Genomic DNA, 26088 nt, shown 5'->3' on the forward strand with positions numbered 1-26088 from the left:
CTCCCCCCTGTGTTCTTATTCATTTACCTCTGATGTCGTTCCAGCGTATTGTGGGGGTACCAATGTTAGGGTCGGGTACGTTGCCCTCTCCCTGCCTCCCCCCTCGGGTCAGAGCCTCAAGTGCGCCCATCCCCCAGTCGGTGCGCACCCACCCCATTCCTAATGGAGGTGTATGCCCATCCCCTCCCCCCACCCGCCCGACACCCACCCGATGAAGGTGATTCCTCTGTGTCCACTTAGGTGTCCATCGGTTCGTACCCATTTGCTGGTGAGCGCGAGCACGTGGTGCTCGTGTGTCCATTCTTGGGCTACCTGGCTTACTGGAACGGGTTCCAGCTCTGGCCAGGAGAACCACGAGAGGTGCCCTCTCACCGCTGCTCCTCCTAGCTGAATAGCACTCCGTGGTGTCCACGCGCCACATTTCATTTACGCACTCGTGGGTCGATGGGCACTCGGGTCGCTTCCAGGTCTTTGCGATTGTGACTTGTGCCCTGACTCTAACCCTAACCCTTACCCAGCCCGTCTCCTCCTCGGCCCCTGCCTGACTGACTCCTTCCCGCCTGGCCTGTCACCTGTCACCGTCCTCTGCCCCTGCCTGACACGCTCCTCCCCGCCCGGGCCGTCACCGTCCTCGGCCCCTGCCTGACGGGGCTCCTCCGTCGCCTGGGCCTTCCAAGGGCTTGGTGTGGACGCTGGTTCCAGGACGCCCTCCCAGGAACCCGGTAGCAGGGCGGCCGCAGCGTCTCGCGCCACCCAACCGTCCGCCGGCCGGCGGCCGTCGCTAAGTGGCCTGCGGGGGACGTGCCCCCACTGTGGGGCGGGCGCCCAGCCTGGTGTCTTCTCTGAGGCCCCGTGGCTGCTTTCCCCCCCCCCCCCGCAAGGGGAGAGCCGCGGAGGTGGGGACCGCCTCCTCGTGGGGACGTACACCCAGCTCTCCACGTCGGATTCCGGGGCTCTCTGTCCTGCCAGAAGGCCCAGCTGGCCTGCGGGTCCTTAGAGTGGCAAAAACATCCGAAAACTGAGATTGAGGGTCCGGTGGTTGTCTGCACTTTTGTGCTGGGCACCCCAGGGAGGCCCGGGGGCTGGCTGGACAACGCGGTCTGCTGGGCGGGGGGGGGGGTTTGGAGGAGCAACTGATGCCCTTTGCACTTTGGGTAGCAAGTGTCTGAGGTGTCTCTGAGCCCTGCGCCATGTCGGGGGTGGGGGGTGGGAGGTCGGGGGGGTGGAGGAGCAGGAGGAGGAGGAGGAGGAGGAGGTGGGAAGGGCCGTGGCCTGCAGTCGTCTTCCCGGGGTGGCTTCTTCCACAGGCTGCTTGGCCTGGGCTCCCTGCACCTGGGCCTTTGGAGGACTGGCCCTGTGCTTGCCAACGCTTCCCCTGCAGGGACCCAGAGCTGGGAGGTTGCATCTCTCAGCCCTGGGTCGGGCAGAGCCCCAGCGGGCCATGCCCACAACCTCTCTCAGCACGGGTCCCCCAGAAGGCTCCTTTGGGACCAGGATTCTCTTGCGGGTGACTCTTTAAGGTCTGGCCCCTGGATGGAGGGGCACCAGGAGTAGAGGAGCAGGAAGGGGAAGGGGGTGGCCATGCGAGGGGACACTTTCAGGCCAAGTCCCAGCTTCAGCCTGATCCTCCTGGGAACCCCGGGGTGTACGTCACACCTCCTGGTTGTCCCGCTCTGAGACAAGGAGCCGGGCTTCGCATTCCCCCAGCAGCCAGTCGTGGGCTGAGGACACCTGGGGCGTTGGGAACTCCCTGGCTTCTCCTTGGCTTAACATCTGGAGCTGCTTGTGAATCGTGCCGCCACACACACCCGAGTGCAGGTGTCTTCTGCACAGACTGCGGGCCTCGCTCTTCTGAATGCCGCTAGCTCGCCACCCACCCACGGGTGAACCTGGTCAGGGTACTTTCTCTCGGGGGCAGACTCTGATCCTGGCGGGCTACCGGTGTTTCTGTTTGCTCGTTTCTTTCTTCCATTTCGGGAAAGGCTTCCTTACTGGGTGTGGAAATCTCCTATGCCTTTCCTCGCCTATTCTGTCAGCTTTAAAATTCTCTTTCAGTTGCCACCCTCACAGATGGATTAGGAAACTCTTTCCGGTGCACTCATTAGTGAAATGACCTCAATGAAGCTGGAATCCAATATCTAATGGCCGATTTTTAGCGAGTCCACACGCCAGGGTGGTCGGGGTCCAATGCAGCCCCGGCCAGGCCCAGGCCCCTTGGACTGGGCCACAGGAGGACGCAGAGGAGGGTCCCGGCCCCCCCGGTCGCGTTGCCGGCAGTTCTCCAAGGGCTTGGGCGTTTTCCAGAGGTAGGAGATGGAGGGGACTGATTTCTTCAGCGCCCCACAAACCACGCCACCCCACCCATGGGACACATCCCTAGAGAGAGAGAGAGACGCCCCATACACTCGCTCCCCTCCCCCATGCGCTGTGCCCCAGCCCGGGCCCGGGGGAATAGGCGGCAGCCCACCCACAGGGTGGGGGGCCCAGCTGAAAGGGGTTGTCGGGGAGGGCGGCCCCTGCCTGGGGTCAAAGGGCGGGCGATCCGCGCGTGCGCAATCGGCGGCGGCGGCGGCGGCGGCGGCGGCGGCGGCGGCGGCGGCGGCGGCGGCGGCGGCGGCGGCGGCGGCGGCGGCGGGGGCGGCCACGAGCTGGGGGTGGGGGGCGGGTAGGGGAAGGAGGCCAGGCGAGGAGAGGAAGGGGGCTGGAAGGTCTCCACCTTGGCGAGTCCAGCCGTGGAGGCGCATCTTGTGTGAGTGTGAGTGAGTGAGTGTGAGTGTGTGTGTGTGTGTGTGTTTGTGTGTGTATAGAGAGACAGCCCCCCACCCTGGCCCACCGCTCCCTGCCCGCCCCGCCCCGCCCCGCCTGTCACCCCCGTCCCTCGGAGCCCGCCGGACCCGGCCGGTGAACTCAACAGGCCCGGCCCGGCGCGGGTCAGCGCCGGTGCGGGGCCTGGGGCGGGAGGAGGCGGCGGGGAAGTGCAGAGAGGCTCGGCTTCTTGAGCGGGGCAGGGGCGCCCTCCGCAGTCTAGGGCCACACCACCCTGAACGCGCCCGACCTCGTCTGGTCTGGGAAGCTAAGCAGGGTCGGGCCTGGTTAGTACTTGGATGGGAGACCGCCTGGGAATACCGGGTGCCGTCGGCTTCTTCTTTTTTTTTTTTTTGTTTTGCCTCCTGTTCTGTCCCCTCTCTGGGAGCGAGGCGGCGGCCCGGGGTGGGGGTCACCCCCACCCTCAGCGCCCGCCGCGGTGCCTGGCGCCCCAGCCCGCACCGTGGGGCCTCCTCTTGTCCCAAGCCGCGACACCGCCGTCACGCGGCAGCATGCGTGGCTTCTGGACTGTCAGGTCTCAGACCAAAGGTCTGCTCTGTGGGAACCGACACGCTGGAGGAAACCTTGAGAGTCTGAGAGGGGAGGGAGTTCCAGAAGAAGGCCAGGATGTCATTTGGAGGGAGTATGTGACCAGAACTCGTCCCGTTGCTTTTGGGGTTCTCTGGGCTACACGTAGGAATCTTTGGTGGTGGCACCTGATGTTGGGGGATCCGGAGTCACACCCAGACCTGCTCCACAGGCCTCCTTTTACTTTTCTCTTCGGATTCATTATTTTTAAAAAGTGTCTCTTATCTCTATGATTGCATTTTCTTTTCTCTCTCTTTTCAAGCAGATGATGGGAGTCCAAGTATTAAGGTGACATGTGTTGCCCGTGCCCCCCTCCCCCCTGTGTTCTTATTCATTTACCTCTGATGTCGTTCCAGCGTATTGTGGGGGTACCAATGTTAGGGTCGGGTACGTTGCCCTCTCCCTGCCTCCCCCCTCGGGTCAGAGCCTCAAGTGCGCCCATCCCCCAGTCGGTGCGCACCCACCCCATTCCTAATGGAGGTGTATGCCCATCCCCTCCCCCCACCCGCCCGACACCCACCCGATGAAGGTGATTCCTCTGTGTCCACTTAGGTGTCCATCGGTTCGTACCCATTTGCTGGTGAGCGCGAGCACGTGGTGCTCGTGTGTCCATTCTTGGGCTACCTGGCTTACTGGAACGGGTTCCAGCTCTGGCCAGGAGAACCACGAGAGGTGCCCTCTCACCGCTGCTCCTCCTAGCTGAATAGCACTCCGTGGTGTCCACGCGCCACATTTCATTTACGCACTCGTGGGTCGATGGGCACTCGGGTCGCTTCCAGGTCTTTGCGATTGTGACTTGTGCCCTGACTCTAACCCTAACCCTTACCCAGCCCGTCTCCTCCTCGGCCCCTGCCTGACTGACTCCTTCCCGCCCGGCCTGTCACCTGTCACCGTCCTCTGCCCCTGCCTGACACGCTCCTCCCCGCCCGGGCCGTCACCGTCCTCGGCCCCTGCCTGACGGGGCTCCTCCGTCGCCTGGGCCTTCCAAGGGCTTGGTGTGGACGCTGGTTCCAGGACGCCCTCCCAGGAACCCGGTAGCAGGGCGGCCGCAGCGTCTCGCGCCACCCAACCGTCCGCCGGCCGGCGGCCGTCGCTAAGTGGCCTGCGGGGGACGTGCCCCCACTGTGGGGCGGGCGCCCAGCCTGGTGTCTTCTCTGAGGCCCCGTGGCTGCTTTCCCCCCCCCCCGCAAGGGGAGAGCCGCGGAGGTGGGGACCGCCTCCTCGTGGGGACGTACACCCAGCTCTCCACGTCGGATTCCGGGGCTCTCTGTCCTGCCAGAAGGCCCAGCTGGCCTGCGGGTCCTTAGAGTGGCAAAAACATCCGAAAACTGAGATTGAGGGTCCGGTGGTTGTCTGCACTTTTGTGCTGGGCACCCCAGGGAGGCCCGGGGGCTGGCTGGACAACGCGGTCTGCTGGGCGGGGGGGGGGTTTGGAGGAGCAACTGATGCCCTTTGCACTTTGGGTAGCAAGTGTCTGAGGTGTCTCTGAGCCCTGCGCCATGTCGGGGGTGGGGGGTGGGAGGTCGGGGGGGTGGAGGAGCAGGAGGAGGAGGAGGAGGAGGAGGTGGGAAGGGCCGTGGCCTGCAGTCGTCTTCCCGGGGTGGCTTCTTCCACAGGCTGCTTGGCCTGGGCTCCCTGCACCTGGGCCTTTGGAGGACTGGCCCTGTGCTTGCCAACGCTTCCCCTGCAGGGACCCAGAGCTGGGAGGTTGCATCTCTCAGCCCTGGGTCGGGCAGAGCCCCAGCGGGCCATGCCCACAACCTCTCTCAGCACGGGTCCCCCAGAAGGCTCCTTTGGGACCAGGATTCTCTTGCGGGTGACTCTTTAAGGTCTGGCCCCTGGATGGAGGGGCACCAGGAGTAGAGGAGCAGGAAGGGGAAGGGGGTGGCCATGCGAGGGGACACTTTCAGGCCAAGTCCCAGCTTCAGCCTGATCCTCCTGGGAACCCCGGGGTGTACGTCACACCTCCTGGTTGTCCCGCTCTGAGACAAGGAGCCGGGCTTCGCATTCCCCCAGCAGCCAGTCGTGGGCTGAGGACACCTGGGGCGTTGGGAACTCCCTGGCTTCTCCTTGGCTTAACATCTGGAGCTGCTTGTGAATCGTGCCGCCACACACACCCGAGTGCAGGTGTCTTCTGCACAGACTGCGGGCCTCGCTCTTCTGAATGCCACTAGCTCACCACCCACCCACGGGTGAACCTGGTCAGGGTACTTTCTCTCGGGGGCAGACTCTGATCCTGGCGGGCTACCGGTGTTTCTGTTTGCTCGTTTCTTTCTTCCATTTCGGGAAAGGCTTCCTTACTGGGTGTGGAAATCTCCTATGCCTTTCCTCGCCTATTCTGTCAGCTTTAAAATTCTCTTTCAGTTGCCACCCTCACAGATGGATTAGGAAACTCTTTCCGGTGCACTCATTAGTGAAATGACCTCAATGAAGCTGGAATCCAATATCTAATGGCCGATTTTTAGCGAGTCCACACGCCAGGGTGGTCGGGGTCCAATGCAGCCCCGGCCAGGCCCAGGCCCCTTGGACTGGGCCACAGGAGGACGCAGAGGAGGGTCCCGGCCCCCCCGGTCGCGTTGCCGGCAGTTCTCCAAGGGCTTGGGCGTTTTCCAGAGGTAGGAGATGGAGGGGACTGATTTCTTCAGCGCCCCACAAACCACGCCACCCCACCCATGGGACACATCCCTAGAGAGAGAGAGAGACGCCCCATACACTCGCTCCCCTCCCCCATGCGCTGTGCCCCAGCCCGGGCCCGGGGGAATAGGCGGCAGCCCACCCACAGGGTGGGGGGCCCAGCTGAAAGGGGTTGTCGGGGAGGGCGGCCCCTGCCTGGGGTCAAAGGGCGGGCGATCCGCGCGTGCGCAATCGGCGGCGGCGGCGGCGGCGGCGGCGGCGGCGGCGGCGGCGGCGGCGGCGGGGGCGGCCACGAGCTGGGGGTGGGGGGCGGGTAGGGGAAGGAGGCCAGGCGAGGAGAGGAAGGGGGCTGGAAGGTCTCCACCTTGGCGAGTCCAGCCGTGGAGGCGCATCTTGTGTGAGTGTGAGTGAGTGAGTGTGAGTGTGTGTGTGTGTGTGTGTTTGTGTGTGTATAGAGAGACAGCCCCCCACCCCGGCCCACCGCTCCCTGCCCGCCCCGCCCCGCCCCGCCTGTCACCCCCGTCCCTCGGAGCCCGCCGGACCCGGCCGGTGAACTCAACAGGCCCGGCCCGGCGCGGGTCAGCGCCGGTGCGGGGCCTGGGGCGGGAGGAGGCGGCGGGGAAGTGCAGAGAGGCTCGGCTTCTTGAGCGGGGCAGGGGCGCCCTCCGCCGTCTAGGGCCACACCACCCTGAACGCGCCCGACCTCGTCTGGTCTGGGAAGCTAAGCAGGGTCGGGCCTGGTTAGTACTTGGATGGGAGACCGCCTGGGAATACCGGGTGCCGTCGGCTTCTTCTTTTTTTTTTTTTTGTTTTGCCTCCTGTTCTGTCCCCTCTCTGGGAGCGAGGCGGCGGCCCGGGGTGGGGGTCACCCCCACCCTCAGCGCCCGCCGCGGTGCCTGGCGCCCCAGCCCGCACCGTGGGGCCTCCTCTTGTCCCAAGCCGCGACACCGCCGTCACGCGGCAGCATGCGTGGCTTCTGGACTGTCAGGTCTCAGACCAAAGGTCTGCTCTGTGGGAACCGACACGCTGGAGGAAACCTTGAGAGTCTGAGAGGGGAGGGAGTTCCAGAAGAAGGCCAGGATGTCATTTGGAGGGAGTATGTGACCAGAACTCGTCCCGTTGCTTTTGGGGTTCTCTGGGCTACACGTAGGAATCTTTGGTGGTGGCACCTGATGTTGGGGGATCCGGAGTCACACCCAGACCTGCTCCACAGGCCTCCTTTTACTTTTCTCTTCGGATTCATTATTTTTAAAAAGTGTCTCTTATCTCTATGATTGCATTTTCTTTTCTCTCTCTTTTCAAGCAGATGATGGGAGTCCAAGTATTAAGGTGACATGTGTTGCCCGTGCCCCCCTCCCCCCTGTGTTCTTATTCATTTACCTCTGATGTCGTTCCAGCGTATTGTGGGGGTACCAATGTTAGGGTCGGGTACGTTGCCCTCTCCCTGCCTCCCCCCTCGGGTCAGAGCCTCAAGTGCGCCCATCCCCCAGTCGGTGCGCACCCACCCCATTCCTAATGGAGGTGTATGCCCATCCCCTCCCCCCACCCGCCCGACACCCACCCGATGAAGGTGATTCCTCTGTGTCCACTTAGGTGTCCATCGGTTCGTACCCATTTGCTGGTGAGCGCGAGCACGTGGTGCTCGTGTGTCCATTCTTGGGCTACCTGGCTTACTGGAACGGGTTCCAGCTCTGGCCAGGAGAACCACGAGAGGTGCCCTCTCACCGCTGCTCCTCCTAGCTGAATAGCACTCCGTGGTGTCCACGCGCCACATTTCATTTACGCACTCGTGGGTCGATGGGCACTCGGGTCGCTTCCAGGTCTTTGCGATTGTGACTTGTGCCCTGACTCTAACCCTAACCCTTACCCAGCCCGTCTCCTCCTCGGCCCCTGCCTGACTGACTCCTTCCCGCCCGGCCTGTCACCTGTCACCGTCCTCTGCCCCTGCCTGACACGCTCCTCCCCGCCCGGGCCGTCACCGTCCTCGGCCCCTGCCTGACGGGGCTCCTCCGTCGCCTGGGCCTTCCAAGGGCTTGGTGTGGACGCTGGTTCCAGGACGCCCTCCCAGGAACCCGGTAGCAGGGCGGCCGCAGCGTCTCGCGCCACCCAACCGTCCGCCGGCCGGCGGCCGTCGCTAAGTGGCCTGCGGGGGACGTGCCCCCACTGTGGGCCGGGCGCCCAGCCTGGTGTCTTCTCCGAGGCCCCGTGGCTGCTTTTCCCCCCCCCGCAAGGGGAGAGCCGCGGAGGTGGGGACCGCCTCCTCGTGGGGACGTACACCCAGCTCTCCACGTCGGATTCCGGGGCTCTCTGTCCTGCCAGAAGGCCCAGCTGGCCTGCGGGTCCTTAGAGTGGCAAAAACATCCGAAAACTGAGATTGAGGGTCCGGTGGTTGTCTGCACTTTTGTGCTGGGCACCCCAGGGAGGCCCAGGGGCTGGCTGGACGACGCGGTCTGCTGGGCAGGGGGGGGTTTGGAGGAGCAACTGATGCCCTTTGCACTTTGGGTAGCAAGTGTCTGAGGTGTCTCTGAGCCCTGCGCCATGTCGGGGGTGGGGGGTGGGAGGTCGGGCGGGGGTGGAGGAGCAGGAGGAGGAGGAGGAGGAGGAGGTGGGAAGGGCCGTGGCCTGCAGTCGTCTTCCCGGGGTGGCTTCTTCCACAGGCTGCTTGGCCTGGGCTCCCTGCACCTGGGCCTTTGGAGGACTGGCCCTGTGCTTGCCAACGCTTCCCCTGCAGGGACCCAGAGCTGGGAGGTTGCATCTCTCAGCCCTGGGTCGGGCAGAGCCCCAGCGGGCCATGCCCACAACCTCTCTCAGCACGGGTCCCCCAGAAGGCTCCTTTGGGACCAGGATTCTCTTGCGGGTGACTCTTTAAGGTCTGGCCCCTGGATGGAGGGGCACCAGGAGTAGAGGAGCAGGAAGGGGAAGGGGGTGGCCATGCGAGGGGACACTTTCAGGCCAAGTCCCAGCTTCAGCCTGATCCTCCTGGGAACCCCGGGGTGTACGTCACACCTCCTGGTTGTCCCGCTCTGAGACAAGGAGCCGGGCTTCGCATTCCCCCAGCAGCCAGTCGTGGGCTGAGGACACCTGGGGCGTTGGGAACTCCCTGGCTTCTCCTTGGCTTAACATCTGGAGCTGCTTGTGAATCGTGCCGCCACACACACCCGAGTGCAGGTGTCTTCTGCACAGACTGCGGGCCTCGCTCTTCTGAATGCCGCTAGCTCGCCACCCACCCACGGGTGAACCTGGTCAGGGTACTTTCTCTCGGGGGCAGACTCTGATCCTGGCGGGCTACCGGTGTTTCTGTTTGCTCGTTTCTTTCTTCCATTTCGGGAAAGGCTTCCTTACTGGGTGTGGAAATCTCCTATGCCTTTCCTCGCCTATTCTGTCAGCTTTAAAATTCTCTTTCAGTTGCCACCCTCACAGATGGATTAGGAAACTCTTTCCGGTGCACTCATTAGTGAAATGACCTCAATGAAGCTGGAATCCAATATCTAATCGCCGATTTTTAGCGAGTCCACACGCCAGGGTGGTCGGGGTCCAATGCAGCCCCGGCCAGGCCCAGGCCCCTTGGACTGGGCCACAGGAGGACGCAGAGGAGGGTCCCGGCCCCCCCCCCCCCCCCCGGTGGTGTTGCCGGCAGTTCTCCAAGGGCTTGGGCGTTTTCCAGAGGTAGGAGATGGAGGGGACTGATTTCTTCAGCGCCCCACAAACCACGCCACCCCACCCATGGGACACATCCCTAGAGAGAGAGAGAGACGCCCCATACACTCGCTCCCCTCCCCCATGCGCTGTGCCCCAGCCCGGGCCCGGGGGAATAGGCGGCAGCCCACCCACAGGGTGGGGGGCCCAGCTGAAAGGGGTTGTCAGGGAGGGCGGCCCCTGCCTGGGGTCAAAGGGCGGGCGATCCGCGCGTGCGCAATCGGCGGCGGCGGCGGCGGCGGCGGCGGCGGCGGCGGCGGCGGGGGCGGCCACGAGCTGGGGGTGGGGGGCGGGTAGGGGAAGGAGGCCAGGCGAGGAGAGGAAGGGGGCTGGAAGGTCTCCACCTTGGCGAGTCCAGCCGTGGAGGCGCATCTTGTGTGAGTGTGAGTGAGTGAGTTTGAGTGTGTGTGTGTGTGTGTGTTTGTGTGTGTATAGAGAGACAGCCCCCCACCCCGGCCCACCGCTCCCTGCCCGCCCCGCCCCGCCCCGCCTGTCACCCCCGTCCCTCGGAGCCCGCCGGACCCGGCCGGTGAACTCAACAGGCCCGGCCCGGCGCGGGTCAGCGCCGGTGCGGGGCCTGGGGCGGGAGGAGGCGGCGGGGAAGTGCAGAGAGGCTCGGCTTCTTGAGCGGGGCAGGGGCGCCCTCCGCCGTCTAGGGCCACACCACCCTGAACGCGCCCGACCTCGTCTGGTCTGGGAAGCTAAGCAGGGTCGGGCCTGGTTAGTACTTGGATGGGAGACCGCCTGGGAATACCGGGTGCCGTCGGCTTCTTCTTTTTTTTTTTTTTTTTTTGCCTCCTGTTCTGTCCCCTCTCTGGGAGCGAGGCGGCGGCCCGGGGTGGGGGTCACCCCCACCCTCAGCGCCCGCCGCGGTGCCTGGCGCCCCAGCCCGCACCGTGGGGCCTCCTCTTGTCCCAAGCCGCGACACCGCCGTCACGCGGCAGCATGCGTGGCTTCTGGACTGTCAGGTCTCAGACCAAAGGTCTGCTCTGTGGGAACCGACACGCTGGAGGAAACCTTGAGAGTCTGAGAGGGGAGGGAGTTCCAGAAGAAGGCCAGGATGTCATTTGGAGGGAGTATGTGACCAGAACTCGTCCCGTTGCTTTTGGGGTTCTCTGGGCTACACGTAGGAATCTTTGGTGGTGGCACCTGATGTTGGGGGATCCGGAGTCACACCCAGACCTGCTCCACAGGCCTCCTTTTACTTTTCTCTTCGGATTCATTATTTTTAAAAAGTGTCTCTTATCTCTATGATTGCATTTTCTTTTCTCTCTCTTTTCAAGCAGATGATGGGAGTCCAAGTATTAAGGTGACATGTGTTGCCCGTGCCCCCCTCCCCCCTGTGTTCTTATTCATTTACCTCTGATGTCGTTCCAGCGTATTGTGGGGGTACCAATGTTAGGGTCGGGTACGTTGCCCTCTCCCTGCCTCCCCCCTCGGGTCAGAGCCTCAAGTGCGCCCATCCCCCAGTCGGTGCGCACCCACCCCATTCCTAATGGAGGTGTATGCCCATCCCCTCCCCCCACCCGCCCGACACCCACCCGATGAAGGTGATTCCTCTGTGTCCACTTAGGTGTCCATCGGTTCGTACCCATTTGCTGGTGAGCGCGAGCACGTGGTGCTCGTGTGTCCATTCTTGGGCTACCTGGCTTACTGGAACGGGTTCCAGCTCTGGCCAGGAGAACCACGAGAGGTGCCCTCTCACCGCTGCTCCTCCTAGCTGAATAGCACTCCGTGGTGTCCACGCGCCACATTTCATTTACGCACTCGTGGGTCGATGGGCACTCGGGTCGCTTCCAGGTCTTTGCGATTGTGACTTGTGCCCTGACTCTAACCCTAACCCTTACCCAGCCCGTCTCCTCCTCGGCCCCTGCCTGACTGACTCCTTCCCGCCCGGCCTGTCACCTGTCACCGTCCTCTGCCCCTGCCTGACACGCTCCTCCCCGCCCGGGCCGTCACCGTCCTCGGCCCCTGCCTGACGGGGCTCCTCCGTCGCCTGGGCCTTCCAAGGGCTTGGTGTGGACGCTGGTTCCAGGACGCCCTCCCAGGAACCCGGTAGCAGGGCGGCCGCAGCGTCTCGCGCCACCCAACCGTCCGCCGGCCGGCGGCCGTCGCTAAGTGGCCTGCGGGGGACGTGCCCCCACTGTGGGGCGGGCGCCCAGCCTGGTGTCTTCTCTGAGGCCCCGTGGCTGCTTTTCCCCCCCCCCCGCAAGGGGAGAGCCGCGGAGGTGGGGACCGCCTCCTCGTGGGGACGTACACCCAGCTCTCCACGTCGGATTCCGGGGCTCTCTGTCCTGCCAGAAGGCCCAGCTGGCCTGCGGGTCCTTAGAGTGGCAAAAACATCCGAAAACTGAGATTGAGGGTCCGGTGGTTGTCTGCACTTTTGTGCTGGGCACCCCAGGGAGGCCCGGGGGCTGGCTGGACAACGCGGTCTGCTGGGCGGGGGGGGGGTTTGGAGGAGCAACTGATGCCCTTTGCACTTTGGGTAGCAAGTGTCTGAGGTGTCTCTGAGCCCTGCGCCATGTCAGGGGTGGGGGGTGGGAGGTCGGGCGGGGGTGGAGGAGCAGGAGGAGGAGGAGGAGGAGGAGGTGGGAAGGGCCGTGGCCTGCAGTCGTCTTCCCGGGGTGGCTTCTTCCACAGGCTGCTTGGCCTGGGCTCCCTGCACCTGGGCCTTTGGAGGACTGGCCCTGTGCTTGCCAACGCTTCCCCTGCAGGGACCCAGAGCTGGGAGGTTGCATCTCTCAGCCCTGGGTCGGGCAGAGCCCCAGCGGGCCATGCCCACAACCTCTCTCAGCACGGGTCCCCCAGAAGGCTCCTTTGGGACCAGGATTCTCTTGCGGGTGACTCTTTAAGGTCTGGCCCCTGGATGGAGGGGCACCAGGAGTAGAGGAGCAGGAAGGGGAAGGGGGTGGCCATGCGAGGGGACACTTTCAGGCCAAGTCCCAGCTTCAGCCTGATCCTCCTGGGAACCCCGGGGTGTACGTCACACCTCCTGGTTGTCCCGCTCTGAGACAAGGAGCCGGGCTTCGCATTCCCCCAGCAGCCAGTCGTGGGCTGAGGACACCTGGGGCGTTGGGAACTCCCTGGCTTCTCCTTGGCTTAACATCTGGAGCTGCTTGTGAATCGTGCCGCCACACACACCCGAGTGCAGGTGTCTTCTGCACAGACTGCGGGCCTCGCTCTTCTGAATGCCGCTAGCTCGCCACCCACCCACGGGTGAACCTGGTCAGGGTACTTTCTCTCGGGGGCAGACTCTGATCCTGGCGGGCTACCGGTGTTTCTGTTTGCTCGTTTCTTTCTTCCATTTCGGGAAAGGCTTCCTTACTGGGTGTGGAAATCTCCTATGCCTTTCCTCGCCTATTCTGTCAGCTTTAAAATTCTCTTTCAGTTGCCACCCTCACAGATGGATTAGGAAACTCTTTCCGGTGCACTCATTAGTGAAATGACCTCAATGAAGCTGGAATCCAATATCTAATCGCCGATTTTTAGCGAGTCCACACGCCAGGGTGGTCGGGGTCCAATGCAGCCCCGGCCAGGCCCAGGCCCCTTGGACTGGGCCACAGGAGGACGCAGAGGAGGGTCCCGGCCCCCCCGGTCGCGTTGCCGGCAGTTCTCCAAGGGCTTGGGCGTTTTCCAGAGGTAGGAGATGGAGGGGACTGATTTCTTCAGCGCCCCACAAACCACGCCACCCCACCCATGGGACACATCCCTAGAGAGAGAGAGAGACGCCCCATACACTGGCTCCCCTCCCCCATGCGCTGTGCCCCAGCCCGGGCCCGGGGGAATAGGCGGCAGCCCACCCACAGGGTGGGGGGCCCAGCTGAAAGGGGTTGTCGGGGAGGGCGGCCCCTGCCTGGGGTCAAAGGGCGGGCGATCCGCGCGTGCGCAATCGGCGGCGGCGGCCACGAGCTTGGGGTGGGGGGCGGGTAGGGGAAGGAGGCCAGGCGAGGAGAGGAAGGGGGCTGGAAGGTCTCCACCTTGGCGAGTCCAGCCGTGGAGGCGCATCTTGTGTGAGTGTGAGTGAGTGAGTGTGAGTGTGTGTGTGTGTGTGTGTTTGTGTGTGTATAGAGAGACAGCCCCCCACCCCGGCCCACCGCTCCCTGCCCGCCCCGCCCCGCCCCGCCTGTCACCCCCGTCCCTCGGAGCCCGCCGGACCCGGCCGGTGAACTCAACAGGCCCGGCCCGGCGCGGGTCAGCGCCGGTGCGGGGCCTGGGGCGGGAGGAGGCCCCGGGGAAGCGCAGAGAGGCTCGGCTTCTTGAGCGGGGCAGGGGCGCCCTCCGCCGTCTAGGGCCACACCACCCTGAACGCGCCCGACCTCGTCTGGTCTCGGAAGCTAAGCAGGGTCGGGCCTGGTTAGTACTTGGATGGGAGACCGCCTGGGAATACCGGGTGCCGTAGGCTTCTTCTTTTTTTTTTTTTTTGTTTTGCCTCTTGTTCTGTCCCCTCTCTGGGAGCGAGGCGGCGGCCCGGGGTGGGGGTCACCCCCACCCTCAGCGCCCGCCGCGGTGCCTGGCGCCCCAGCCCGCACCGTGGGGCCTCCTCTTGTCCCAAGCCGCGACACCGCCGTCACGCGGCAGCATGCGTGGCTTCTGGACTGTCAGGTCTCAGACCAAAGGTCTGCTCTGTGGGAACCGACACGCTGGAGGAAACCTTGAGAGTCTGAGAGGGGAGGGAGTTCCAGAAGAAGACCAGGATGTCATTTGGAGGGAGTATGTGACCAGAACTCGTCCCGTTGCTTTTGGGGTTCTATGGGCTACACGTAGGAATCTTTGGTGGTGGCACCTGATGTTGGGGGATCCGGAGTCGCACCCAGACCTGCTCCACAGGCCTCCTTTTACTTTTCTCTTCGGATTCATTATTTTTAAAAAGTGTCTCTTATCTCTATGATTGCATTTTCTTTTCTCTCTCTTTTCAAGCAGATGATGGGAGTCCAAGTATTAAGGTGACATGTGTTGCCCGTGCCCCCCTCCCCCCTGTGTTCTTATTCATTTACCTCTGATGTCGTTCCAGCGTATTGTGGGGGTACCAATGTTAGGGTCGGGTACGTTGCCCTCTCCCTGCCTCCCCCCTCGGGTCAGAGCCTCAAGTGCGCCCATGCCCCAGTCGGTGCGCACCCACCCCATTCCTAATGGAGGTGTATGCCCATCCCCTCCCCCCACCCGCCCGACACCCACCCGATGAAGGTGATTCCTCTGTGTCCACTTAGGTGTCCATCGGTTCGTACCCATTTGCTGGTGAGCGCGAGCACGTGGTGCTCGTGTGTCCATTCTTGGGCTACCTGGCTTACTGGAACGGGTTCCAGCTCTGGCCAGGAGAACCACGAGAGGTGCCCTCTCACCGCTGCTCCTCCTAGCTGAATAGCACTCCGTGGTGTCCACGCGCCACATTTCATTTACGCACTCGTGGGTCGATGGGCACTCGGGTCGCTTCCAGGTCTTTGCGATTGTGACTTGTGCCCTGACTCTAACCCTAACCCTTACCCAGCCCGTCTCCTCCTCGGCCCCTGCCTGACTGACTCCTTCCCGCCCGGCCTGTCACCTGTCACCGTCCTCTGCCCCTGCCTGACACGCTCCTCCCCGCCCGGGCCGTCACCGTCCTCGGCCCCTGCCTGATGGGGCTCCTCCGTCGCCTGGGCCTTCCAAGGGCTTGGTGTGGACGCTGGTTCCAGGACGCCCTCCCAGGAACCCGGTAGCAGGGCGGCCGCAGCGTCTCGCGCCACCCAACCGTCCGCCGGCCGGCGGCCGTCGCTAAGTGGCCTGCGGGGGACGTGCCCCCACTGTGGGGCGGGCGCCCAGCCTGGTGTCTTCTCTGAGGCCCCGTGGCTGCTTTTCCCCCCCCCCGCAAGGGGAGAGCCGCGGAGGTGGGGACCGCCTCCTCGTGGGGACGTACACCCAGCTCTCCACGTCGGATTCCGGGGCTCTCTGTCCTGCCAGAAGGCCCAGCTGGCCTGCGGGTCCTTAGAGTGGCAAAAACATCCGAAAACTGAGATTGAGGGTCCGGTGGTTGTCTGCACTTTTGTGCTGGGCACCCCAGGGAGGCCCGGGGGCTGGCTGGACAACGCGGTCTGCTGGGCGGGGGGGGGGTTTGGAGGAGCAACTGATGCCCTTTGCACTTTGGGTAGCAAGTGTCTGAGGTGTCTCTGAGCCCTGCGCCATGTCGGGGGTGGGGGGTGGGAGGTCGGGGGGGTGGAGGAGCAGGAGGAGGAGGAGGAGGAGGAGGAGGAGGAGGAGGTGGGAAGGGCCGTGGCCTGCAGTCGTCTTCCCGGGGTGGCTTCTTCCACAGGCTGCTTGGCCTGGGCTCCCTGCACCTGGGCCTTTGGAGGACTGGCCCTGTGCTTGCCAACGCTTCCCCTGCAGGGACCCAGAGCTGGGAGGTTGCATCTCTCAGCCCTGGGTCGGGCAGAGCCCCAGCGGGCCATGCCCACAACCTCTCTCAGCACGGGTCCCCCAGAAGGCTCCTTTGGGACCAGGATTCTCTTGCGGGTGACTCTTTAAGGTCTGGCCCCTGGATGGAGGGGCACCAGGAGTAGAGGAGCAGGAAGGGGAAGGGGGTGGCCATGCGAGGGGACACTTTCAGGCCAAGTCCCAGCTTCAGCCTGATCCTCCTGGGAACCCCGGGGTGTACGTCACACCTCCTGGTTGTCCCGCTCTGAGACAAGGAGCCGGGCTTCGCATTCCCCCAGCAGCCAGTCGTGGGCTGAGGACACCTGGGGCGTTGGGAACTCCCTGGCTTCTCCTTGGCTTAACATCTGGAGCTGCTTGTGAATCGTGCCGCCACACACACACCCGAGTGCAGGTGTCTTCTGCACAGACTGCGGGCCTCGCTCTTCTGAATGCCGCTAGCTCGCCACCCACCCACGGGTGAACCTGGTCAGGGTACTTTCTCTCGGGGGCAGACTCTGATCCTGGCGGGCTACCGGTGTTTCTGTTTGCTCGTTTCTTTCTTCCATTTCGGGAAAGGCTTCCTTACTGGGTGTGGAAATCTCCTATGCCTTTCCTCGCCTATTCTGTCAGCTTTAAAATTCTCTTTCAGTTGCCACCCTCACAGATGGATTAGGAAACTCTTTCCGGTGCACTCATTAGTGAAATGACCTCAATGAAGCTGGAATCCAATATCTAATGGCCGATTTTTAGCGAGTCCACACGCCAGGGTGGTCGGGGTCCAATGCAGCCCCGGCCAGGCCCAGGCCCCTTGGACTGGGCCACAGGAGGACGCAGAGGAGGGTCCCGGCCCCCCCGGTCGCGTTGCCGGCAGTTCTCCAAGGGCTTGGGCGTTTTCCAGAGTTAGGAGATGGAGGGGACTGATTTCTTCAGCGCCCCACAAACCACGCCACCCCACCCATGGGACACATCCCTAGAGAGAGAGAGAGACGCCCCATACACTCGCTCCCCTCCCCCATGCGCTGTGCCCCAGCCCGGGCCCGGGGGAATAGGCGGCAGCCCACCCACAGGGTGGGGGGCCCAGCTGAAAGGGGTTGTCGGGGAGGGCGGCCCCTGCCTGGGGTCAAAGGGCGGGCGATCCGCGCGTGCGCAATCGGCGGCGGCGGCGGCGGCGGCGGCGGCGGCGGCGGCGGCGGGGGCGGCCACGAGCTGGGGGTGGGGGGCGGGTAGGTGAAGGAGGCCCGGCGAGGAGAGGAAGGGGGCTGGAAGGTCTCCACCTTGGCGAGTCCAGCCGTGGAGGCGCATCTTGTGTGAGTGTGAGTGTGTGTGTGTGTGTGTGTGTGTGTATAGAGAGACAGCCCCCCACCCCGGCCCACCGCTCCCTGCCCGCCCCGCCCCGCCTGTCACCCCCGTCCCTCGGAGCCCGCCGGACCCGGCCGGTGAACTCAACAGGCCCGGCCCGGCGCGGGTCAGCGCCGGTGCGGGGCCTGGGGCGGGAGGAGGCCCCGGGGAAGCGCAGAGAGGCTCGGCTTCTTGAGCGGGGCAGGGGCGCCCTCCGCCGTCTAGGGCCACACCACCCTGAACGCGCCCGACCTCGTCTGGTCTCGGAAGCTAAGCAGGGTCGGGCCTGGTTAGTACTTGGATGGGAGACCGCCTGGGAATACCGGGTGCCGTAGGCTTCTTCTTTTTTTTTTTTTTTGTTTTGCCTCTTGTTCTGTCCCCTCTCTGGGAGCGAGGCGGCGGCCCGGGGTGGGGGTCACCCCCACCCTCAGCGCCCGCCGCGGTGCCTGGCGCCCCAGCCCGCACCGTGGGGCCTCCTCTTGTCCCAAGCCGCGACACCGCCGTCACGCGGCAGCATGCGTGGCTTCTGGACTGTCAGGTCTCAGACCAAAGGTCTGCTCTGTGGGAACCGACACGCTGGAGGAAACCTTGAGAGTCTGAGAGGGGAGGGATTTCCAGAAGAAGGCCAGGATGTCATTTGGAGGGAGTATGTGACCAGAACTCGTCCCGTTGCTTTTGGGGTTCTATGGGCTACACGTAGGAATCTTTGGTGGTGGCACCTGATGTTGGGGGATCCGGAGTCGCACCCAGACCTGCTCCACAGGCCTCCTTTTACTTTTCTCTTCGGATTCATTATTTTTAAAAAGTGTCTCTTATCTCTATGATTGCATTTTCTTTTCTCTCTCTTTTCAAGCAGATGATGGGAGTCCAAGTATTAAGGTGACATGTGTTGCCCGTGCCCCCCTCCCCCCTGTGTTCTTATTCATTTACCTCTGATGTCGTTCCAGCGTATTGTGGGGGTACCAATGTTAAGGTCGGGTACGTTGCCCTCTCCCAGCCTCCCCCCTCGGGTCAGAGCCTCAAGTGCGCCCATGCCCCAGTCGGTGCGCACCCACCCCATTCCTAATGGAGGTGTATGCCCATCCCCTCCCCCCACCCGCCCGACACCCACCCGATGAAGGTGATACCTCTGTGTCCACTTAGGTGTCCATCGGTTCGTACCCATTTGCTGGTGAGCGCGAGCACGTGGTGCTCGTGTGTCCATTCTTGGGCTACCTGGCTTACTGGAACGGGTTCCAGCTCTGGCCAGGAGAACCACGAGAGGTGCCCTCTCACCGCTGCTCCTCCTAGCTGAATAGCACTCCGTGGTGTCCACGCGCCACATTTCATTTACGCACTCGTGGGTCGATGGGCACTCGGGTCGCTTCCAGGTCTTTGCGATTGTGACTTGTGCCCTGACTCTAACCCTAACCCTTACCCAGCCCGTCTCCTCCTCGGCCCCTGCCTGACTGACTCCTTCCCGCCCGGCCTGTCACCTGTCACCGTCCTCTGCCCCTGCCTGACACGCTCCTCCCCGCCCGGGCCGTCACCGTCCTCGGCCCCTGCCTGACGGGGCTCCTCCGTCGCCTGGGCCTTCCAAGGGCTTGGTGTGGACGCTGGTTCCAGGACGCCCTCCCAGGAACCCGGTAGCAGGGCGGCCGCAGCGTCTCGCGCCACCCAACCGTCCGCCGGCCGGCGGCCGTCGCTAAGTGGCCTGCGGGGGACGTGCCCCCACTGTGGGGCGGGCGCCCAGCCTGGTGTCTTCTCCGAGGCCCCGTGGCTGCTTTTCCCCCCCCCGCAAGGGGAGAGCCGCGGAGGTGGGGACCGCCTCCTCGTGGGGACGTACACCCAGCTCTCCACGTCGGATTCCGGGGCTCTCTGTCCTGCCAGAAGGCCCAGCTGGCCTGCGGGTCCTTAGAGTGGCAAAAACATCCGAAAACTGAGATTGAGGGTCCGGTGGTTGTCTGCACTTTTGTGCTGGGCACCCCAGGGAGGCCCAGGGGCTGGCTGGACGACGCGGTCTGCTGGGCAGGGGGGGGTTTGGAGGAGCAACTGATGCCCTTTGCACTTTGGGTAGCAAGTGTCTGAGGTGTCTCTGAGCCCTGCGCCATGTCGGGGGTGGGGGGTGGGAGGTCGGGCGGGGGTGGAGGAGCAGGAGGAGGAGGAGGAGGAGGAGGTGGGAAGGGCCGTGGCCTGCAGTCGTCTTCCCGGGGTGGCTTCTTCCACAGGCTGCTTGGCCTGGGCTCCCTGCACCTGGGCCTTTGGAGGACTGGCCCTGTGCTTGCCAACGCTTCCCCTGCAGGGACCCAGAGCTGGGAGGTTGCATCTCTCAGCCCTGGGTCGGGCAGAGCCCCAGCGGGCCATGCCCACAACCTCTCTCAGCACGGGTCCCCCAGAAGGCTCCTTTGGGACCAGGATTCTCTTGCGGGTGACTCTTTAAGGTCTGGCCCCTGGATGGAGGGGCACCAGGAGTAGAGGAGCAGGAAGGGGAAGGGGGTGGCCATGCGAGGGGACACTTTCAGGCCAAGTCCCAGCTTCAGCCTGATCCTCCTGGGAACCCCGGGGTGTACGTCACACCTCCTGGTTGTCCCGCTCTGAGACAAGGAGCCGGGCTTCGCATTCCCCCAGCAGCCAGTCGTGGGCTGAGGACACCTGGGGCGTTGGGAACTCCCTGGCTTCTCCTTGGCTTAACATCTGGAGCTGCTTGTGAATCGTGCCGCCACACACACCCGAGTGCAGGTGTCTTCTGCACAGACTGCGGGCCTCGCTCTTCTGAATGCCGCTAGCTCGCCACCCACCCACGGGTGAACCTGGTCAGGGTACTTTCTCTCGGGGGCAGACTCTGATCCTGGCGGGCTACCGGTGTTTCTGTTTGCTCGTTTCTTTCTTCCATTTCGGGAAAGGCTTCCTTACTGGGTGTGGAAATCTCCTATGCCTTTCCTCGCCTATTCTGTCAGCTTTAAAATTCTCTTTCAGTTGCCACCCTCACAGATGGATTAGGAAACTCTTTCCGGTTCACTCATTAGTGAAATGACCTCAATGAAGCTGGAATCCAATATCTAATCGCCGATTTTTAGCGAGTCCACACGCCAGGGTGGTCGGGGTCCAATGCAGCCCCGGCCAGGCCCAGGCCCCTTGGACTGGGCCACAGGAGGACGCAGAGGAGGGTCCCGGCCCCCCCCCCCCGGTCGCGTTGCCGGCAGTTCTCCAAGGGCTTGGGCGTTTTCCAGAGGTAGGAGATGGAGGGGACTGATTTCTTCAGCGCCCCACAAACCACGCCACCCCACCCATGGGACACATCCCTAGAGAGAGAGAGAGACGCCCCATACACTCGCTCCCCTCCCCCATGCGCTGTGCCCCAGCCCGGGCCCGGGGGAATAGGCGGCAGCCCACCCACAGGGTGGGGGGCCCAGCTGAAAGGGGTTGTCAGGGAGGGCGGCCCCTGCCTGGGGTCAAAGGGCGGGCGATCCGCGCGTGCGCAATCGGCGGCGGCGGCGGCGGCGGCGGCGGCGGCGGGGGCGGCCACGAGCTGGGGGTGGGGGGCGGGTAGGGGAAGGAGGCCAGGCGAGGAGAGGAAGGGGGCTGGAAGGTCTCCACCTTGGCGAGTCCAGCCGTGGAGGCGCATCTTGTGTGAGTGTGAGTGAGTGAGTTTGAGTGTGTGTGTGTGTGTGTGTTTGTGTGTGTATAGAGAGACAGCCCCCCACCCCGGCCCACCGCTCCCTGCCCGCCCCGCCCCGCCCCGCCTGTCACCCCCGTCCCTCGGAGCCCGCCGGACCCGGCCGGTGAACTCAACAGGCCCGGCCCGGCGCGGGTCAGCGCCGGTGCGGGGCCTGGGGCGGGAGGAGGCGGCGGGGAAGTGCAGAGAGGCTCGGCTTCTTGAGCGGGGCAGGGGCGCCCTCCGCCGTCTAGGGCCACACCACCCTGAACGCGCCCGACCTCGTCTGGTCTGGGAAGCTAAGCAGGGTCGGGCCTGGTTAGTACTTGGATGGGAGACCGCCTGGGAATACCGGGTGCCGTCGGCTTCTTCTTTTTTTTTTTTTTTTTTTGCCTCCTGTTCTGTCCCCTCTCTGGGAGCGAGGCGGCGGCCCGGGGTGGGGGTCACCCCCACCCTCAGCGCCCGCCGCGGTGCCTGGCGCCCCAGCCCGCACCGTGGGGCCTCCTCTTGTCCCAAGCCGCGACACCGCCGTCACGCGGCAGCATGCGTGGCTTCTGGACTGTCAGGTCTCAGACCAAAGGTCTGCTCTGTGGGAACCGACACGCTGGAGGAAACCTTGAGAGTCTGAGAGGGGAGGGAGTTCCAGAAGAAGGCCAGGATGTCATTTGGAGGGAGTATGTGACCAGAACTCGTCCCGTTGCTTTTGGGGTTCTCTGGGCTACACGTAGGAATCTTTGGTGGTGGCACCTGATGTTGGGGGATCCGGAGTCACACCCAGACCTGCTCCACAGGCCTCCTTTTACTTTTCTCTTCGGATTCATTATTTTTAAAAAGTGTCTCTTATCTCTATGATTGCATTTTCTTTTCTCTCTCTTTTCAAGCAGATGATGGGAGTCCAAGTATTAAGGTGACATGTGTTGCCCGTGCCCCCCTCCCCCCTGTGTTCTTATTCATTTACCTCTGATGTCGTTCCAGCGTATTGTGGGGGTACCAATGTTAGGGTCGGGTACGTTGCCCTCTCCCTGCCTCCCCCCTCGGGTCAGAGCCTCAAGTGCGCCCATCCCCCAGTCGGTGCGCACCCACCCCATTCCTAATGGAGGTGTATGCCCATCCCCTCCCCCCACCCGCCCGACACCCACCCGATGAAGGTGATTCCTCTGTGTCCACTTAGGTGTCCATCGGTTCGTACCCATTTGCTGGTGAGCGCGAGCACGTGGTGCTCGTGTGTCCATTCTTGGGCTACCTGGCTTACTGGAACGGGTTCCAGCTCTGGCCAGGAGAACCACGAGAGGTGCCCTCTCACCGCTGCTCCTCCTAGCTGAATAGCACTCCGTGGTGTCCACGCGCCACATTTCATTTACGCACTCGTGGGTCGATGGGCACTCGGGTCGCTTCCAGGTCTTTGCGATTGTGACTTGTGCCCTGACTCTAACCCTAACCCTTACCCAGCCCGTCTCCTCCTCGGCCCCTGCCTGACTGACTCCTTCCCGCCCGGCCTGTCACCTGTCACCGTCCTCTGCCCCTGCCTGACACGCTCCTCCCCGCCCGGGCCGTCACCGTCCTCGGCCCCTGCCTGACGGGGCTCCTCCGTCGCCTGGGCCTTCCAAGGGCTTGGTGTGGACGCTGGTTCCAGGACGCCCTCCCAGGAACCCGGTAGCAGGGCGGCCGCAGCGTCTCGCGCCACCCAACCGTCCGCCGGCCGGCGGCCGTCGCTAAGTGGCCTGCGGGGGACGTGCCCCCACTGTGGGCCGGGCGCCCAGCCTGGTGTCTTCTCCGAGGCCCCGTGGCTGCTTTTCCCCCCCCCGCAAGGGGAGAGCCGCGGAGGTGGGGACCGCCTCCTCGTGGGGACGTACACCCAGCTCTCCACGTCGGATTCCGGGGCTCTCTGTCCTGCCAGAAGGCCCAGCTGGCCTGCGGGTCCTTAGAGTGGCAAAAACATCCGAAAACTGAGATTGAGGGTCCGGTGGTTGTCTGCACTTTTGTGCTGGGCACCCCAGGGAGGCCCAGGGGCTGGCTGGACGACGCGGTCTGCTGGGCAGGGGGGGGTTTGGAGGAGCAACTGATGCCCTTTGCACTTTGGGTAGCAAGTGTCTGAGGTGTCTCTGAGCCCTGCGCCATGTCGGGGGTGGGGGGTGGGAGGTCGGGCGGGGGTGGAGGAGCAGGAGGAGGAGGAGGAGGAGGAGGTGGGAAGGGCCGTGGCCTGCAGTCGTCTTCCCGGGGTGGCTTCTTCCACAGGCTGCTTGGCCTGGGCTCCCTGCACCTGGGCCTTTGGAGGACTGGCCCTGTGCTTGCCAACGCTTCCCCTGCAGGGACCCAGAGCTGGGAGGTTGCATCTCTCAGCCCTGGGTCGGGCAGAGCCCCAGCGGGCCATGCCCACAACCTCTCTCAGCACGGGTCCCCCAGAAGGCTCCTTTGGGACCAGGATTCTCTTGCGGGTGACTCTTTAAGGTCTGGCCCCTGGATGGAGGGGCACCAGGAGTAGAGGAGCAGGAAGGGGAAGGGGGTGGCCATGCGAGGGGACACTTTCAGGCCAAGTCCCAGCTTCAGCCTGATCCTCCTGGGAACCCCGGGGTGTACGTCACACCTCCTGGTTGTCCCGCTCTGAGACAAGGAGCCGGGCTTCGCATTCCCCCAGCAGCCAGTCGTGGGCTGAGGACACCTGGGGCGTTGGGAACTCCCTGGCTTCTCCTTGGCTTAACATCTGGAGCTGCTTGTGAATCGTGCCGCCACACACACCCGAGTGCAGGTGTCTTCTGCACAGACTGCGGGCCTCGCTCTTCTGAATGCCGCTAGCTCGCCACCCACCCACGGGTGAACCTGGTCAGGGTACTTTCTCTCGGGGGCAGACTCTGATCCTGGCGGGCTACCGGTGTTTCTGTTTGCTCGTTTCTTTCTTCCATTTCGGGAAAGGCTTCCTTACTGGGTGTGGAAATCTCCTATGCCTTTCCTCGCCTATTCTGTCAGCTTTAAAATTCTCTTTCAGTTGCCACCCTCACAGATGGATTAGGAAACTCTTTCCGGTGCACTCATTAGTGAAATGACCTCAATGAAGCTGGAATCCAATATCTAATCGCCGATTTTTAGCGAGTCCACACGCCAGGGTGGTCGGGGTCCAATGCAGCCCCGGCCAGGCCCAGGCCCCTTGGACTGGGCCACAGGAGGACGCAGAGGAGGGTCCCGGCCCCCCCCCCCCCCCCCCGGTGGTGTTGCCGGCAGTTCTCCAAGGGCTTGGGCGTTTTCCAGAGGTAGGAGATGGAGGGGACTGATTTCTTCAGCGCCCCACAAACCACGCCACCCCACCCATGGGACACATCCCTAGAGAGAGAGAGAGACGCCCCATACACTCGCTCCCCTCCCCCATGCGCTGTGCCCCAGCCCGGGCCCGGGGGAATAGGCGGCAGCCCACCCACAGGGTGGGGGGCCCAGCTGAAAGGGGTTGTCAGGGAGGGCGGCCCCTGCCTGGGGTCAAAGGGCGGGCGATCCGCGCGTGCGCAATCGGCGGCGGCGGCGGCGGCGGCGGCGGCGGCGGCGGGGGCGGCCACGAGCTGGGGGTGGGGGGCGGGTAGGGGAAGGAGGCCAGGCGAGGAGAGGAAGGGGGCTGGAAGGTCTCCACCTTGGCGAGTCCAGCCGTGGAGGCGCATCTTGTGTGAGTGTGAGTGAGTGAGTTTGAGTGTGTGTGTGTGTGTGTGTTTGTGTGTGTATAGAGAGACAGCCCCCCACCCCGGCCCACCGCTCCCTGCCCGCCCCGCCCCGCCTGTCACCCCCGTCCCTCGGAGCCCGCCGGACCCGGCCGGTGAACTCAACAGGCCCGGCCCGGCGCGGGTCAGCGCCGGTGCGGGGCCTGGGGCGGGAGGAGGCGGCGGGGAAGCGCAGAGAGGCTCGGCTTCTTGAGCGGGGCAGGGGCGCCCTCCGCCGTCTAGGGCCACACCACCCTGAACGCGCCCGACCTCGTCTGGTCTGGGAAGCTAAGCAGGGTCGGGCCTGGTTAGTACTTGGATGGGAGACCGCCTGGGAATACCGGGTGCCGTCGGCTTCTTCTTTTTTTTTTTTTTTTTTTGCCTCCTGTTCTGTCCCCTCTCTGGGAGCGAGGCGGCGGCCCGGGGTGGGGGTCACCCCCACCCTCAGCGCCCGCCGCGGTGCCTGGCGCCCCAGCCCGCACCGTGGGGCCTCCTCTTGTCCCAAGCCGCGACACCGCCGTCACGCGGCAGCATGCGTGGCTTCTGGACTGTCAGGTCTCAGACCAAAGGTCTGCTCTGTGGGAACCGACACGCTGGAGGAAACCTTGAGAGTCTGAGAGGGGAGGGAGTTCCAGAAGAAGGCCAGGATGTCATTTGGAGGGAGTATGTGACCAGAACTCGTCCCGTTGCTTTTGGGGTTCTCTGGGCTACACGTAGGAATCTTTGGTGGTGGCACCTGATGTTGGGGGATCCGGAGTCACACCCAGACCTGCTCCACAGGCCTCCTTTTACTTTTCTCTTCGGATTCATTATTTTTAAAAAGTGTCTCTTATCTCTATGATTGCATTTTCTTTTCTCTCTCTTTTCAAGCAGATGATGGGAGTCCAAGTATTAAGGTGACATGTGTTGCCCGTGCCCCCCTCCCCCCTGTGTTCTTATTCATTTACCTCTGATGTCGTTCCAGCGTATTGTGGGGGTACCAATGTTAGGGTCGGGTACGTTGCCCTCTCCCTGCCTCCCCCCTCGGGTCAGAGCCTCAAGTGCGCCCATCCCCCAGTCGGTGCGCACCCACCCCATTCCTAATGGAGGTGTATGCCCATCCCCTCCCCCCACCCGCCCGACACCCACCCGATGAAGGTGATTCCTCTGTGTCCACTTAGGTGTCCATCGGTTCGTACCCATTTGCTGGTGAGCGCGAGCACGTGGTGCTCGTGTGTCCATTCTTGGGCTACCTGGCTTACTGGAACGGGTTCCAGCTCTGGCCAGGAGAACCACGAGAGGTGCCCTCTCACCGCTGCTCCTCCTAGCTGAATAGCACTCCGTGGTGTCCAC

The 26088-nt window shown here is 63.9% G+C and overlaps 7 non-coding genes across 7 annotated transcripts; all 7 read left to right on the forward strand.

Annotated features, from left to right (window-relative positions):
* Positions 1 to 3022: 3022 nt before the first annotated feature.
* On the forward strand, positions 3023 to 3141 carry LOC142876635 (5S ribosomal RNA). The gene has a single exon (XR_012923535.1). It is a non-coding gene; the product is annotated as a 5S ribosomal RNA (ribosomal RNA).
* A 3556-nt stretch (positions 3142 to 6697) lies between these two features.
* On the forward strand, positions 6698 to 6816 carry LOC142876636 (5S ribosomal RNA). Its single transcript, XR_012923536.1, has one exon. It is a non-coding gene; the product is annotated as a 5S ribosomal RNA (ribosomal RNA).
* A 3557-nt stretch (positions 6817 to 10373) lies between these two features.
* LOC142876638 (5S ribosomal RNA) lies at positions 10374 to 10492 on the forward strand. The gene has a single exon (XR_012923538.1). It is a non-coding gene; the product is annotated as a 5S ribosomal RNA (ribosomal RNA).
* Positions 10493 to 14006: 3514 nt separating this feature from the next.
* LOC142876457 (5S ribosomal RNA) lies at positions 14007 to 14125 on the forward strand. The gene has a single exon (XR_012923358.1). It is a non-coding gene; the product is annotated as a 5S ribosomal RNA (ribosomal RNA).
* A 3539-nt stretch (positions 14126 to 17664) lies between these two features.
* On the forward strand, positions 17665 to 17783 carry LOC142876459 (5S ribosomal RNA). The gene has a single exon (XR_012923360.1). It is a non-coding gene; the product is annotated as a 5S ribosomal RNA (ribosomal RNA).
* Positions 17784 to 21327: 3544 nt separating this feature from the next.
* LOC142876639 (5S ribosomal RNA) lies at positions 21328 to 21446 on the forward strand. Its single transcript, XR_012923539.1, has one exon. It is a non-coding gene; the product is annotated as a 5S ribosomal RNA (ribosomal RNA).
* A 3547-nt stretch (positions 21447 to 24993) lies between these two features.
* LOC142876640 (5S ribosomal RNA) lies at positions 24994 to 25112 on the forward strand. The gene has a single exon (XR_012923540.1). It is a non-coding gene; the product is annotated as a 5S ribosomal RNA (ribosomal RNA).
* Positions 25113 to 26088: the final 976 nt, after the last annotated feature.

This window comes from Microcebus murinus, chromosome 15 (assembly GCF_040939455.1).
Source record: "Microcebus murinus isolate Inina chromosome 15, M.murinus_Inina_mat1.0, whole genome shotgun sequence".
Taxonomy (NCBI): Eukaryota; Metazoa; Chordata; class Mammalia; order Primates; family Cheirogaleidae; genus Microcebus; species Microcebus murinus.